The sequence below is a fragment of the Mustela nivalis genome, assembly GCF_964662115.1.
Source record: "Mustela nivalis genome assembly, chromosome: 6".
Lineage (NCBI taxonomy): Eukaryota > Metazoa > Chordata > Mammalia > Carnivora > Mustelidae > Mustela > Mustela nivalis.
The window spans coordinates 105,753,181-105,770,178 of NC_139025.1; the positions used below are offsets into that span (position 1 = coordinate 105,753,181).

Sequence of the window (16,998 nt, forward strand, 5' to 3'; positions counted from 1 at the left end):
ATGGTATCTTTCTTTTTCAAAGCTGTTACTTAGGTTGGATGAAAAATAAGCAGAGTTCAACCATCATAATTATTAATAGGGGTACACAAAGACAACGCGTCCCATGTTTTCAGTTTTTAAATCACACTCTCAACTCTGAGTTTCTCTCCCGCATGTTTTCCAGGCCTTTTCTCACTAGGGTTGTTCCAGGCAGAATCTTATGAAACGCTGCCCCTTTTGGTCGGTGTTTTAACATTGAATGTTAAATACACATTGAATGAAACATTGAATGTTAAATACGAATGAAAATACAAACTTTTCAAGGTAGGCAGTATATGCATTGATTCTGTTCTTTGTGACCATGTGGGAAAGATGGTGGAAAATAAAGATTTCTGTGGGGTCCTCTCCATTCTGAGCCCAGAAGCTCACTGTTGCCTTGTTTCAGATTTCCTCACACGTCCGAAGATGGCTGTCCTTTCCTAGTATGAAACCCTATCGCAGAATCACGAGTCTCCATCTTCCGTTTTATCCATAGTGCTCTTTTTATTCTCCTCAGGTTTGTGCCAACACCAGAGAGGTTAAATGGGGTACCTCCCGGCCTCTCAAGAACGCCTGTGTTGTTATCATTCATGGGAGACGTTCTCAATTTATGCAGACATTCATCCAGCCTCCTCCCTTCCCCTGGCCCTAGTCATTCCTTATCCCCCATTCTTTGTCCTGTGAACCCTTGTTGCCCTTCCTGAGGTGGAAAACTACTGGACAGCCTCTACCTCTGTGCAGCCCACACCTAGAACATTGCTGGCCTTTGCCCAAATGATGCCACCCCATTTGGGATCACCTGACACCATTGTGATCAGTCTTATGAATGACCTGGCAGCATCCCATGTGCCTACCCAGTTCACTCTTGCTCCATTCCAGTGCCTGTCACATGTCTTCTTGTCCCATGCCTTGTCGGGCTCCTCCAACACCAACCCTTTTATTCATTCAACAAGATAATTTGAGTATCACTTGGTGCCGCCGGGTAATGTGTTCTGCCAGAGTTCATGAAAATTCAATACTTTTCCTCAAGATGCTTTGACTCCACGGAGGGAGACCGACAATAAAGAAATAATCAATCATTACAAACATTGAGAAAGGATGTAAAGAAAACAGACAAGGTCTCTGGAGAGAGTGGCAAGTGGAACCTATTTTGGATAATGTCCTCCATGAAGTACAAATTCAGCCCTACGCCCAAACGATGAGAAGTTGCCCGCCATGGAGGGAAGAAGGGTGGGGCGTGTCTCTCAGTCTTTGGGCTCAGCATGTGAGCAGACCCTAAGGCAGGAAGGAGCATGGTGGACTTGAGAACTGAAAAAAGCCTCTCTAAGTCCTCCCTACCTTTCCAGTCCCTTCTTTCACATCGATCTTGCTGACTACACCCACTCACACTCACTAGTCCATCTCCTGAGCTCCCTTAGGTCATTCCTCTCTGTTCCCCTTACTTAATACTTGGTCGCATGCTGTCTTTTATTATTCAGCTATGTGGAAGATCTTTATAGGACTTGAGTTCCACACTTCATCTCTCCTAAAGCATCAGTCAGGGTTCTATTTATATAGGAGGTGCCAAAGAAATACTTGAACTCAATTCAGTTCAATAACCTGGTCTACACTAGGTGGTGCATGCTAGGTAGTCAGCTCAGGGCTGGTGTTTAAAAATAAACAATTCCCTGTCTAACCATGAGGAAAAAAACATCAGATAAACCCAATAGTCTACGATATACCTGATCAGTATGCCTCAAAACTGTCAAAGTCATAAAAAACACGGAAAGCTCAAGAAACTGTCACAGACAGGAGGAGGCTAAGGAGACATGCCCACTAACTGTAATGTGGTCCCTGAAGGGCATTCTGGGGACAGGAAGGAAGACATTAAGGAAAAACGAGTAAAGTCTGAATTAACTTTAGTTCGTTTAGTTAAGAGTGAACATACCATGTTAGTTGTAACAAACACACTATAGTGAGGCAGGATGTTAACAGTAGGGGAAACTGTAAGAATTCCCCTTTTTTGCAACTTTTTTACAAATCAGAAATTATTCTAAAATCATTTGTTTGAATTAAAAACAAATGAGGGGTGCCTGAGTGGCATAGTCAGTTAAGCGTCTGGCTCTTGGTCTCAGCTCAGGTCATGATCTCAGGGCTGTGAGATCGACCCCCGAGTCGGGCTCTGCACTCATCACAGATTCTGCTTGAGATTCTTTCTCTCCCTCTCCCCTCGCCTCTCCTGCTCCTGCTCCTGTGCGCTCTCTCTCAAAATAAATAGATAAATCTTTTTTTTTTAATTAAAAGTAAATGAATAAATTATCAAGACATGGTCCCTGCCCTTCATGAGTTCATACCCCAGTAAAGAAAACATACGTCTAAATAAATATTTGCAGTACAGCATGATAAGGGCAACAACAAAATTGCATACCAGGTACAAAAGTAGCCCAAATGAGGACACGCCTGAGAATTTAGGGAAGAATTCACCAAGGAGAGAAGCGCCTGGAGCTAGGTTTTGAAGGATCGCTAGGACTTGGAAGAATGTAGAAGACAAGCCTAGAAAAGATTGGTTCAGGCCCTTGACACCTTTGACAAGGCCTGCAAACCTTTCAAGCAGTTTACCTTTTTGACAAAAGGGAGAAAGAATGAAAAGGGGATAAAAGCTTGGGTATTCACTGACAAATTACGGCACCATAGTTAGCAAGCTTATTGTTTGTGGCTGGAACTTGACGGCCCAAGGCAGCTGACCCACAGGGCCTCTGAGTAGTGCTCACCAGATCTCCCTCCCATCACTCTCCACCCAGCTGTGGAGGCCATCTGTGTGGTCACCACGGACTCCCTAGTACACTGGGGCAAGGCACGCCCCCAGTTTCCGGGGGTAGATGGATAGCCAGGAAAGGACATGAATGCAGAGAATAAGAGGCGGTGATTAGGGAACTGAGGCAAGAGCTGAGTGGTCAGTAATGGTCCATTGTCTCCAAACCGGACAGGCCAGAAAGTCTGCCACACCCATCATGGCAGGTAAAGGAGGTAGAAGGCAACTCCACTGAGAGCAAAGGCTTGGCACTGTTGGTGCTGGATCCCCAGTATCCCACTAGTTGGCTTGAGGTCAGTTCTTCGAAAAGGAAATTGATGAGTGCGGAGCAAGACTAACCCCAAGAGGCCTGCCGGCCCTCACCACAGATGAATGAAAACACCTGGGGACCTGGTCTGGGAGAGGCAACCCACGGGTCAGGAAGTGGCTGTCCTCCAGGGGAAGGAGGACCCTCAAGTCCTTTTTAATTGGAATTCTAACAGGATGTCTGAAGAGGAAGAAGCAGTTAGAAGGCAAATGAGAAGCAGAGGGAACCTTGAGTAGAATGCCTGGGAGGACCCTGTGGAAGCTGGTGTAGTAAGGGAGCAGTCAGTGAGGGAGTCCAACAGGTGGTGAATATGCCAGCTGCTGTCAGAACAGAGAAGCAAGCACACAGAGACAAGCAGCGTCTCTGAGAGAGAGAGAGGTCCCTTGCTGCCACAAAGCACTTAGCACAGTGCTGGCCCCAGAGTGCCCCATCATTGTTCTTCTGAAGTTGTTGTTTCATTCTTATTGGATTCCCATGAGAACTGTGCTGTTCTTACTACTCCACAAGTATCCTTACAATAAACATCCCCTCACTTAGTGAGGTTTTTTCCCTTGCAACCACCACCACCACCAACAAACGCGCACATACGCAAGACAGTCCCAAAATTATCACTGGTCAGAATTGCAGCAAATATGTTTGGCAGACCCATAATTTTTAGGGATCATTTCCTGTGTCAGTCCTACAGGGAAGGTTCCTGCTCACCCTGATCTATGTCTGAGAGATCTGCTACAGATCAGGGATTTCCTGGTGTGGGGAGAGGTAGGCCCCAGGCACCAAGCTGACTCACCCTGAATTGAGCTGTAGGCGACTGGAGAAGTTGGAGGGTGGAAAACCTGGTGTTGAGAGGAATGTAGGAGAGCTCTGAAGACACGCCTCATCCAGCTCCACCCCCAGAAGATGGTACAAAGTTCATAGGTGTACTTTGTCACTACATCAGTGGCTTCACACACACTAGTTTATTTATTTTTGAATAGGTCACATGGGTACGTGATACAGTATTCGGAAAGATATAAAAGTGCCCGGATAGCTTAGTCGGTTGAGTGACTCTTGATTTGGGCTCAGCTCATGATCTCAGGACTGTGGGATCGAGCCCTACATAGGGCTCTGCGCTCAGTGGGGAGTGGGCTTGGGGTTCTCTCTCCCTCTGCCTCTGCCCCTCTGTCCGCTTGCACGCACATGCTCTCTCTCTCAAATCAATCAATCAATCAATCTTTTTTAAAAAAGGATATAACATAGAGGTAAGCCCTATCCTTTAGCCAGTGACCACTTTCTAATGCTGTCTTCCAGAAATAATCTGTTCTGTGGATATAGGAGCACTATGAATCCAAAGATACACAGTGGCATCTACACGCACATACATGTAGACATACACACGCTGTTCTGCGCATGGACTTTTTTTTTGATTCCTACTACCTCCGTAGAACTAATTCCATGAGGGCATGGAAGCTGCCTTAGTCTTTTTAGCAACAGCGTGATGCTCCATTTTATGGGTATACCAGAGTTATTTCATCCCCTCCTAATCAGTTCTGAGTTGTTTTCAGGCTTCATTAATACAAACAGTGCTACAGTGAATATCGTCCAGAATATACCAGTTTGCACATATGCAGATCGATGTGCAGGATTAACTTCTAGATGTGGAATTATTAGAACAATGGGAAAGTGTATTTGTCGTGTCCCTGGATATTACCAAGTGGGCCTCCAGAGACAATTTACCAGTTTACGTGTCCAACAAGAATGTATGTGATTACACTCTCACCAACACAGAATGCATAGGGTTTTTTATTTTTTAATTTTAAAAATGGATTTATTTTTGTAGCAAATATAAACATATGAGAAAAGCCCTTTGCATAGGTTTTTTTCTGAAGTCCCGTCTGTCTCTCTGAATGTCTCTCTCGCCATCTCCCGTGCAGGTATGTGCACACACACAATGGCTTGCCCTCTCCCCATTGGAGATGGGTTTTTTTTTAAGGCTTTAATTCTTTCTTTTTTCATATTGCAGTGGGTTTTCATCTTTGGTGATTTTCATTTGCAAAAAAAAAGAAGAAGAAGAAGAAAGAAAGTTTTCCACTAAGTCTTACATTCCCCAATCTAGAGGGTCTCTTAATCTTTCCAGAAGCAATTGCTGCTGCCAGTATGCCAGGACCTATTTCTTCATTAATTTTTCCAAAGCCCTTATAATACTGAGGGGACTGATACTGGGGCCGATAATGCCCAGTAATTCTCGGTATTTACAGAGCTTCTTTGTCTGAGATCTCAAAGCACTTGACAGCATTAAATCATCATTCCCTCGGCTCTCTCAAAAGCATCTTTGAACCAGAGGGGTGATGCACAGAAATGAAATGTCTGCTTTCTATCCAGATTGTCTGAAAGGTGACTGGGGAGAGAATACAAACCAACCAACATCGTTTCTAGCCAGAGTAGCATGTCCCTTTGGTTACTTCAGATTTTTTTTTTTAACCTTTTGTGGATGCATTTCCAGTGAATAGTAAATCATCTGTGTATAAGCAGCAAATAGAAATGTGGCAAAAACGTTCAACGATGTCAGGGGTTGAGTCCCTGGACGCAAAAAGGTATATTCAGGCCTTTAGGCTACTCACATGCTCTCTGGTCTGACTCCCGGTCTTCTCGATCCCAGAAAATGTATAAATATGACAAAACACCACTTCCTCTGGGCCAGGAAAAGAAGGCAGCAGAGAAGGAGAAGGAAAAAAACCAGGAAGATAAGGGGAGGGAGTGATGTTTCCTTCCAATGTTGGACAGTACCCTGTGAGCAGAAAGCCCAGCCTCATGCATAGTGCCTGATTCCACCAGTGAGTAACTGCCCTTTTTATAAAGAGCTTTTTAACTGTCACGCATCCTACTTCTCCCCACCCTTTCCCACTCCCTAGTCTCCACAGCCCCCATATCCTCCACACACCATACACAGAATATCAACCAGAGAGCAGGTTATTTAGCAGGGAAATGTTAGCAAACATTATCTCCTATTTCAGATACAAAAACCAAGGGACAGAGAAACTAACTTATTTAGCGGTAAAGATTCTGTCTTAGGTATACGTATCGAAACCTTCATCAGCTGGGTCAGGAATTATCAATCAATAGGGTGAATTTTTTTTTTAATTTTTAAAAAATTATTAATTACACAAATAACACAGAAGACCAAAATAAAAATAAACATCACTGGGCACCTGGGTGGCTCAGTTGGTTAAGCCACTGCCTTCAGCTCAGGTCATGATCCCGGGGTCCCAGGATCAAGTCCCGCATCGGGCTCCCAGCTCTGAGGGGAGTCTACCTCTGATCTTCTCCCCTCTCGTGCTCTCTCTCACTCTCTCTTGAATAAATAAAGTCTTTTTAAAAAAAAAAGTCACTGCAGTCTCACCACCCCAACTAAACATCCTGCTACCTCCCTGTTCCATGTCCTTTGAAGTTCATAGGCCCTCTGCAGGTCCAGTAGTAACCAGAGCCTATAGAAGTGTAATATTGTGAGCAAGAGCCCAGGTACAGGGACTAGGCAACCCACACTTCTATCCAATTCCACCATTGACTAGCTGGGCCTTAGTTATTCCATCTATAAAATGAGAATATAGATATTTTGCACCTCACAGAAATGTGATGAGGAGCCAGTGAGATACCCGTGTTCGTAGTTAGCAAAGAATATAGTACCTACCTGATCTATCTGAGCTGCTGCTAATATTATTATTAAATTTTGCTTTCTGCCTTTGAAAATGCATCTTAAGCAAATACAGCAGAATTGTCTGATAGTTCCCATATACTTCCTAAGCAGACTTCCCACTCCTGGTGCACCACTTCTTTTAGGTTCTTGACAAGGTGGGGGAGAGTCCTTCCTGCAGAGAGCCAAGCATCCATTAGCCCCTCCCCTCCTAGGGCCTGTACAGACTGCACCTGTTGTGGGCTTCCCCACTGTCCTGACCCTGTTATCCCTCAAATTTCAAGGCTTCAGGGAAGAAAGTGCAGAAATGAGAACCGTAGAGGACACCTTACTTTTTAGAGTTCCCAGGGCCTTGTAGCTGTATCCACCCGACCGAAGTATGTTCTGATTATCGCTGATCCTCTTCAGAATAATGGCAAGAAGAAGCATTGTCATTTTGGTAAATTGAAAACTATTTTAAATATTATTTTTAAAATACTTTAGTATTTTTTAGTATTATTTAAATACTTTAAAATTTTTTAAATACTTTAAAGGATTTTCAAATACTTTTTTTTTTATAAATACTTTAAAACTTTGTGTTAATGTATGTTGGTGTAATTTCAAACTTACAGACATTTGCAAGCATTGCCCAAGGAACTCCCAAATGTCCTTTATCATTCTCATATGTGTACACACATATATAGAGAGAAACATACTTGTGTGTGTGTGTGTGTGTGTGTGTGTGTGTGTGGGTGAGAGGTAAAGAAAACGTGTCTCTTTACCTCTTTTCAGGTTGGATTTCCCGCGAATGTCGTATTTCTCCGCCATGATCCCAGTACAGGGATCATAATCAGGGAATGTATTGTTGATACAACACGATTTCCCAACCCACCATCTGTTTCTGTATTTTTAAAGCATCACTTGAAAAAGCAGGTGTGGGACAAAGATGATAAATGTCCATCACAGCCTAATCAGGCCACTCGTTCACCTGGTGACCTCCTCGCCCCAGTCGTTCTTCAAAGCTCTGGGCTAACAAGACTCTCCGGCAAGCCTGTGCAGCGCCCCCCCCCCCCCCCCCCCCGGGGCAGAAATCAGTTCTCTGCTGGCAGCCCCTCCACGCCAATAACCCTTCATGTGGTAGTGACTGTCTCCATCCTGGACTTCGGGGTTCCTAGGGCTCACTTGGGTAACTGACAGATAATTGGGGCTTAGGAAATGTTTGCTAAAAACGAATGATTAAATAGACAAAAGGAAGCCTCTGGTGAATTGAACTTGATGAGGAGTTCGGTTGTTGGTATTGTTTTTGTTGTTGTTGTTGTTGTTTATTTTTTGTTTTTTGTTTTAATCTGTCAGATGAAAGTTCGGCGGTACACAGTACAGTGGGTGAGAATAGACATGCATCTTAGGGCAGGCAAAAAAAAAAAAAAAAATCATACGTGGGATCTTGGCTCATGCCTTCCTGCCACTCCCTCCAACTTTCTTCTCCTCCCTCTCCTCCCTCTGTCCCAAAATATAGTAACTGTGAAAGAATACAGTTATGTGCAGGGGACGTGTAGAGACTGGATTCTCAGAAGAGCCGTGCCTGTGAGCGTAAGAAACACAGCCCAGGATTTCAGCACTTGGCAGCCCTGGGCTTTCCATCGTTCCTGCCACGTTAGCACGCAGTAACTTTCCGTGCCGACTCCGGGCGGCGAGGCGGGGGGCGGAGCTCCGGGCTGTCCCCTCGCCCGCCGCAGCAGCCACCGCCTGTGGGCGCCAGGGTGCCCGGCCACTGCTCCTCCTCCAGCTAACCCGAAAAGCCACACGTTCCTGCCCTGGGAGTGCGCCAGCTGAACCGAGTTGGTGGCAGAACCTGGTACCTTCCAAGGCCCTTGAACTAGAGCGCCGAGCCTGCTGTGTTCCCCAGGGCTTCCTCTCCTGGAAAGCGCTGTCACCAAGCAGCCCATCCATCCCGGCAGCCGCTCCCTCCCAGGCCCGGCTGGTCCAAGCGGCATGAAACAAAAGAGCGTGGTTGAGTTCCGTCCGTCTTGACCGAGCAGCTACCCTGTGGCAGGGGCTCTGGTAGATTTTGGCCCAGTGATGTCATTTCACTTTTATTTTCATTTAACAAATGCCTCTGTGGCATTTTGCTGCGCGCCTGGCACTGTTCTAAGCGCTTCACAAATATGAGCTCGTTAAATCCTCATGACAGCCCTGTGAAGCAGGTACTCTTGTTATTTTGACTTTTTGGCTGAAGAAACGGACACAAGAGGTTAAGTAACGTATGCGGGTGAGACTGGGTCCCTGCCTTCGTTTGAATTAATGCCGTCAGGTCTTTTTCTCTTTAACATTTTCTACATTACTTTCACTTACTTAATTTTCCAGTGGACACTTGTATTGATCAACAGTATGGTTTGGATCATTGTAGAAATGTGCCTTCATCCTTCCTGTGTATCAGATACCCTGGGGACTCCAGGGAAGGCTCAGGGGGAATCCTGACTCCAGGAACAGAGGAGTGCGGTCAGGGGGGTGAAGCATGGACAGTCTTGCAACAAAGGGAGACCCCGAGAGATGCGGATCATGGGACCTCCTGGAGTTGAAAGGGAAGCAGAGGAGAGTCCTCTGGGCAGGAATGTTTGGGGAAGGCCTCCAAGAAGGTGGATGGAACGCTCTGGAATAGAAGCCACTTTGGATAAATGAAACAGAGAGGATTGGGATCAGCCTCGTGTAGGCAATGACTTCCTGTGCCTAGAGGCCCGAAAACACAGGAAAAGCTATGCATATTCTTCAGAAAGTGCCTCAAGCAATGTCTGTGATTCTATACCTTAAAAATCAAAGAGCCCTGAAATCTTGGGCGGTTGGGTTGTCCTGCCAGCTCCTCCTGAGCCACAGCGAAGGGGTCAGAAGGGCTGATCCTTGTGTTCCAATCCATCATGATTCATTATGATGAAGTAATGATATGGAGAAGCATGGGAGCGAGACAACTTGCATGTCAACAGATGTCAAGACTATGAGAGCAAGGAAGAAGATAAACAGTGTGTTTAAGGTTCAAGGGTTCTGAGTGAGTTTCTCAATTTCCATATAGGTTATGATATAGTTCTGCAATAAAATGAAATTTTTTAGCAAACAAAGCAAAACCAAATACCCCTCAACCCCACCGATAATGAATGTACCTAAAAGGAATCATCATGACACAGCATCAGTGTGGAAGATGGGTGGCCATTTTTGTAGCCCCAAAATATTTTATACCACAGTGGATCAAAGGAAGTGGGAAAGGCTGCTGACCGTGTCTGAAACTAAATTTGATCCTCAACAGTCAGAGGAATAAAAACTTGCCTTTGTCTCCAAAAAAAGATGAGCTACTGAAGAAGATGTGTCCATTTGTGTCGTGGTTTTATTACCATAATCATGCTCTAAATCAAAGAAGCCATTACTGGGTATTGACTTCTGGAGAGTGCACTTTTCATTATGAAACATTACGGTAAGCAGCTTATGTCCAACATGATTGCAATTAGAGTTTAGTGAACCACAAGAAGGGACAATCCATGTAGGATACATCAGTGTAAACTCGTTTGCCAAGAACAAGTTTTAACCTTTGTACAGCTGCTGAGGGAAAGGTTCCAGTATTCCCTATGAGAATACCTGTCAAGTTTTCATTTGAACAGGGAACACCTATTTTATGTTTTTGAAGACCACTCCCTTTTTAAGCTGCGCACCTTTGGGCGTGTGTCAGCAGGAGGTGTTGGGACAGATATATATTTAAAAAAAAAATTGAACGAGCTTCAAATCCAGCAGATTAGCAAGATTTGGGGAAATGGCAAGACCAAAAAAAAAAAAGTTTCAAAGAAATCATCTGTTTGGGGAAGCAACATTTGAAGAGTAATTATGGGGATTGAGGAAGGGAATATCTTTAAAAGACAGGTACCTAGCCAACTAGGTTGGTAGAGCATGTGACTCCTGATCTTGGGGTCGTGACTTAGACCTCCATGCTGGGCATGGAGTTTACTTAAAAACAAAACAAAACAAAAATCAGGAAAGATGACTATCTGCTATCTTAAAATGAGAAAGTAAATTATTTTTACCTTCATCACCAAAGTGTAAAGAACGTACTATCTCTGCATCCTGACTCTCACGGAATGCCTTTATGGAGAATCAAAAGTGGGAAAAAAGTTGTGTCCACATATTTTATGGTGAGTTGAGGCTTGGTAGGAACAAATACAGCATGGAGTAGATCCCCTACTTCCTAATATTTTAATCCCGTCATTCAACATTTGACAGATTCATTGGGCACTGCTGTATGTCAGGTACCTGGAATGCACATGAAAGGACAGGTTACAAGATGCATGTATAAGGGCTGTGTGTGTGTGTGTGTGTGTGTGTGCGTGCGTGTGTAAGGGCTCTGTGTCTGTGTGTGCTCCATGTGTTTGTGAGGGACTGGGTAGGTTGGTGGGGGTGGCAAGGGAAGGAGTGTAGCAGAGGTGGTAATCTCCTAGCCTTGGTCAAAGCTGAGAGAGGGGAGCTTGAGTCCTGCTCCCCAAGTATTGTTCCATTGCTGTTTCTAAGCACAGTGTTGCCACCTGGTTCTTGGAGTCCCTAGTTACCTCTCCCAGCACCTCCAGAACACAAGAGGGGAAGACCAGGGGTGCCTGGGTGGCTCAGTTGTTAAGCATCTGCCTTCAGTTCAGGTCATGATCCCAGGGTCCTGGGATCAAGCCCCACATCGGGCTCCCTGCTCAACGGGGAGCCTGCTTCTCCCTCTCTCACTCCTCCTTCTTGTTTTCCCTTTCTCGCTGTGCCTTTCTCTGTCATAAATAAATAAATACTCTTTCAAAAAAAAAAAAGAAAAGAAAGAAAGAAAGAAAAGAAAAGAGGGGAAACCCAACCAAGCCAAGTGTTAATAGCTAAGAAAAGAAAAAAATACATGGTAACAGGAGAGTGTTGAACAGCTTATCCGTGGCCTGTAATGGTCCTGTCCCTATATAATCATTTAAAATTGCCCTTGACTATAAGCTCGAGTTACTTCTCTGTTACTTCATAATTTTGAGAACCGGAGCCCAGAGTTTGACTTCCCATTTTCACTCTCAAGAGCATAACACCCTTTTTGAGCAGCTCTCGGTCTCAGTTGCCTCCCTGTCTCCCCCATGACACAGGGCTTCCCGGTCCCTACCACAGTGGGACTCTAGCCCTGAAACAGCCCTGCTCCAGCTTGGGCTTAGCCCCTGTTGTCAAGGACCAGAGGAGGCCAGGCTTTCTGCGCTCTGTGGGGGTGAATCCACCCCATCACAGTTTTGCTAACTTAGTAAAGACTGGACTTAATGAAGCTCACTGTTAAAGGTTCTTCTGAGTACATGTATTATTGTTTTGGGTTTTTTTTTTTTGTTTTTTTTTTTGCTTTATTCTTTCTTCCTTATTAATACAGCTAGTCATCTACTGTCTTATGAAACTGTAACAAGCATTGAAATTGGCCCATGACAGCTCTATCTATAATCTCTCTGAGGGAGCCTGTGGACAGGGTGTCCCCTGAGCGCGATTCTCACTCACTTTTCTGCCTCTTGCTGGTTGTTACCTCAAATCTTGCTGCCCTTCACAGAGTTCACCTTTTGCTCCTATATTTTTGAGTTAAGAATACGGGCCTCAAATTTCACTGGTACTGGATATAATCTTTGTGTTTCAATCAGTGAACAAGCGCTTGCAGAGGACCACCTGGGTGCCCCAACCTGATGGACTTACCTATTTATTCAACAAATATGAACCATAAAAAGGGCAACTGTCATGTGCCCAGCACTGTGCTGGGCTCTGAGACTGTAACACTGAGCCCGACAGTGACAGTCCCTGTCCCAGTGGGCTTGCCTGCGGAGAATATATATAAACCTTGCCTTTGATAACTTACACTAAGATAGAAAGGAAAAATCAGGGGGCCACTGGTGGGTTTGTTTTTGGTTTTGTTCTGAAACATTTTTATACTATGGAAGTCATCCCTGAAATGCAGTGTCTTTTTATATGAAGCCTATATATCATGGAGAGAGCCTTTCCACCCAATCTTCTTCCAAGTATTTTTTCTTGGAGAACTATTCCAGAGTCGTGTGTGACCCTGGGCTCAGAACAAGGGGGTTTCCTACGGCCTTGCCACTGACTCAGCAAACCTTTGAGCTAGTTGGGCTGAATCTGGATTTGCCCCAGCCATAGAATGGAGGTGTGGTCATTCTTATTTGTGCAAAGAGCAAGATTATTCAGGGAAAATCAGTTTATTTTTACCTGACAAGCTTCCTTTTCCAAGCTCTTTTCCTGGAACAAGGTTCTGACACATTTGGGGTCTGGTTTGGTTCCAAGATTAGAATCTCTTCAACTCCTGACCATTGGAATTCCTTGAGACTTCCCCTAAACATGCCTTTGGGGCTCTTCCAGACTCCTGATTTCTTTCTGAACATCTCTAAGGACGACAGGGGATATTTTCTAACTTGGGGCTAACAACAGATACCAGGAAAACAACAAACAGAAGTCGAAATTTCCCAATCCCTGCCAGCCAGTGACAATCCCCGTGCAACGGGGAGAGTGCCCGGCAAATGTGGGAGACAGATCTGAAGCAACAGGGGGGTGAGGGGAGAGCGTGGTGCATGCGCCAGCACGAGTCGTCTCCACACCAAGGACACGTCATCACACCAGCCTGGAGGACCGCGGGCCCTAATGGAGTTTGAGCCACACTGTCGATTCACATGTTCTCAGACTTACCTTGCTCTTGTGGATACCCAAACCACAAATATGTACGGGTGTCTGTCTGTGCACTTACATTCAACAGGATGTAAAGTGTTTTTGTGTATGTGAGTGGATACGTACTTACGGAACTGTATGTTTCCTTTTTTTTTTTTTTTTAAAGATTTTATTTATTTATTTATTTGACAGACAGAGATCACACGTAGGCAGAGAGGCAGGCAGAGAAAGAGGGAGAAGCAGGCTCCCTGCTGAGCAGAGAGCCCGATGTGGGGCTCCATCCCAGGATCCTGGGATCATGACCTGAGCCGAAGGCAGAGGCTTAATTCACTGAGCCACCCTAGGCACCCCACGAACTGTATGTTTCTTAATACTCTTTATGTTGAGTTTTATGAGTCTTACCAAGATGAGTTTGCTTTCCCCTCCAGAGTAGAGGCCCTTTTCAGATGAGAGGAATGCGGCTCGCCCATATGAGATATACCCATGATAACGCTCCTGGGTTGCCCCGGGAGTGAAGCAGCAGGATGAAGTGAGCAAACGCGACCCTTTTCCACAGCAGCCCCTCAACCTTGGTCCGCAAGACTCCAGGCAGCTAAATGTTTTCACACCAGCCGGGCCTCCTCAGTCATTCCTTGCTCATTAGCAGAAGAACCTGTCATCTGGAGAACTGGTTGCCATGTGGTTATTGTTAGGAGTTCAGGACAAACAGGTTCCAGCAATGTGCAAAGGTTTTTTGTTTTGTTTTGGTTTGGTTTGGTTTTGGTTTTGTTTTTTTGTTTTTTCTTTTTGGCAAACAGAAAACATAAACAGTTTCCTTATGAGCTAGCTGGACTAGGGGGGAGCAGCCTCCCCAGACTCTGCCTCATGGCAGGGCGCTCACATTCTTCTTCGGCCTCCCAGGCATTGTCCATGGTGGGGTTGGCTGGGTAAACTCCAGTCCCATGATTAGCCTTCTCCTCCCCGGCTGCCAGTGGAGCCTCAGGAACAGCTACCTGCCTGTCCTGAGAAGTGCTTGGAGCCCCATCTCATGAGACTTCGGAGAGACTCCTCCCTCCCTCTCTCCTGTTATACATGGTGTAGGTTAGAAATACTGGCTGGGGTGTTAATCTTTTTTGTTATCAGCTTCCCAGATGAGATAGGCACAACGTTCCGGACTTAGAAACGGTCTCTCCAGGGCCTCGGTAGAGAGCAGAAGCTGCTCTCTGTCCCTCTATCTGTATCTCCTGACCCCAAGTGTGGGGTATTACAGGATTCAGAATCCAGGTATCAGAGCCAGCAGTTCAGCCAAATTCTCCAGCCCTGAGATGATGGAACATGAGAGAGCCTTAGGATTTTTCAATTGTGGGGAATGGCAGCTAATCCAGCACCACATCCTAGGAAGCTAAGTGGGGGCCTGTGGGGTAGTGCTGTCTGTTTTCACCGGCAGCCCTTAAACCCATGGCTCCCTGACAAGGCTGTTCTGGTCCCTCCTTGTGCTTAGAAACCCAGATGGAGCCACAGCCTGAACTTTATTAACTTCCTTATTATGTTAAGATGGGAGCTCTTATCTCTTCTGCTCCTGGTTGCAAGAACGGGTATATTATGTGAGAGCTTACTATGTTCCAGACTTTATATGTATGTAGTTATGTGTCTATGTGTGTATAATCTCATTTAAACCTCACGATAACATGACTATGAAGTATAACGGTGAGTGTTAACTGAGGAAACCAAGTTTTAGACGTTAAGCAACTTGTTCAACCCACATAGCTAGTGAGCCGCAGAGGTGGGCTTGAACCTCAGTCTGTCACACCCCAGTGTCCTTGTCTTTCCTACTGTGCCCTGCTGTCCCCCTCCCCTCAAGGCTCTTACATCCAAAGGTAGAGGTGATGTCTTTATAAGTCAGTGTCAGTGAGCCAGCTTCTAAACTCTTGAATACTTTTCTTGGGACTTTCTTTCTTTTTTTTTTTTTTTTTAGATTATTTATTTATTTATTTGACAGAGAGAGAGAGATCACAAATAGGCAGAGAGGCAGGCAGAGAGAGAGGGGGAAGCAGGCTCCCCACGGAGCAGAGAGCCCCATGTGGGGCTCAATCCCAGAACCCTGGAATCATGACCTGAGCCAAAGGCAGAGGCTTTAACCCACTGAGCCACCCAGGTACCCCATTCTTGGGACTTTCTTAAGAGATTTTGAGCTCACTAGTGTGCCAAATGGATGCCTCTTTTCTTCAAACATAAACACACAGCAACACACACACACACACACACACACCCCGCAAAAAGACCGACCCCTTAATGCTCCTCCCTGTATTACTTGCCTTGCCTCTGCAACTTTCTCATTTCTATTTATTCTGCTGTCTCCATGTCCTCAAGCTCCTGTGTAGAGCCCACGCTCTCCAAATCCACTCCCCTTAGCTGCTGGCCATCCTCCAAAATTGTCTTTCCCTCCTCTTCCTCAACTCGGTCAACGTTTGTGTTCCCTCTGTGTTGTTGGAAGACGAGTATTCCATTCCTTAGACACTGACCTCTTGACTAGATAGCTTGTCAACCTAAATGGATGAATCCCCATAAAATTCTCTAATGTTAGACATCTAAATGTCTAACCTAATTCTAAGAACAAAAAAGACTTTTACAGAAGAGGAGAACGATATGCCCGTTTTTCTCACTAATCTACCAAAAAAGATATTTCAGTTTTCCTTTCTTTTCTTTTATCATATATATGTCACCTCTATGGTTTTGTAATTATAGTACAGATTCAATGTTGTATTCTTTTTTCTCTCCCACGGAATTTCCCCACATCAGATGTTACCTGTTCGGTCTGAAGAACAGCCTTTCGGAGGGCACGGCAGCAAATGTATCGTCCCGTAGTTCTTTCTGCCTTCCCATGAGTTATCTACCTGAAATTCTGAGGGTCCCCCTTTAATAAACAGCAAGGATCAAGTGTGACACCCCTTTTTAGGGGACTTTGGTGATCCTAATCCTAACACAAAACCAAGATATCAAATTTGAAATGTTACCATTATTATCCTCCTTTAGATATTAATAATTTTTAGGACTTTCCAAGGAGATCAGAAGGCGACATGGAGCCCCACGTGCCTGGCAGTTGGGTAGGAGGGCTGCGAGGGTTATCGTAATTAAATCACACACAGCCCTGTGGGGGAGTACTGTGACCCTCGTGTTCAGATGAGGAAACCAAGGCTCAGAGGGTTGAGCTCCTTTCCCAGCTGCCACGTGATAGGACAGCATTCAAAGTTAGATCCGCCGTGCTCTGTAGCTCCTTCCAACGCACCAGCTGACTCTCTCCTCTTGTAGAAACGTCCTCTCATTTAAGGTTAGTCCAAGCGGATGTAACAAAGAAAAGGGAACGGAGAAGGTTCTATGGTCAGTGACACATACAAACATTACAGGCACACAGAGAATATGAAACAAATGTAAATTTATTCAAAAATTATGAGAGAGACGGTTGCAGTGATACATGTTAACAGGAGACCTATTACTCATAATTGATTTTACTAATATTTTAGCATCTGACCTGTTTCTCTTAATTGAATTGAAATGGCTTATGCAACACAT

General features: G+C 45.1%; 1 protein-coding gene and 1 long non-coding RNA gene across 2 annotated transcripts in view; both read left to right on the forward strand.

The window, feature by feature from the left end:
• LOC309866242 overlaps positions 1-5,406 on the forward strand; it is a 49,748-nt gene extending 44,342 nt beyond the window's left edge. The window contains exon 2 of the long non-coding RNA XR_014312517.1: positions 5,116-5,406. This is a non-coding gene — a long non-coding RNA (uncharacterized lncRNA). The remainder of the gene's footprint in view (positions 1-5,115) is intronic.
• The window catches only part of RORA (RAR related orphan receptor A), a 710,090-nt gene that overhangs the window by 570,876 nt on the left and 122,216 nt on the right, over positions 1-16,998 (forward strand). The gene's annotated exons all lie outside the window — the stretch shown is intronic.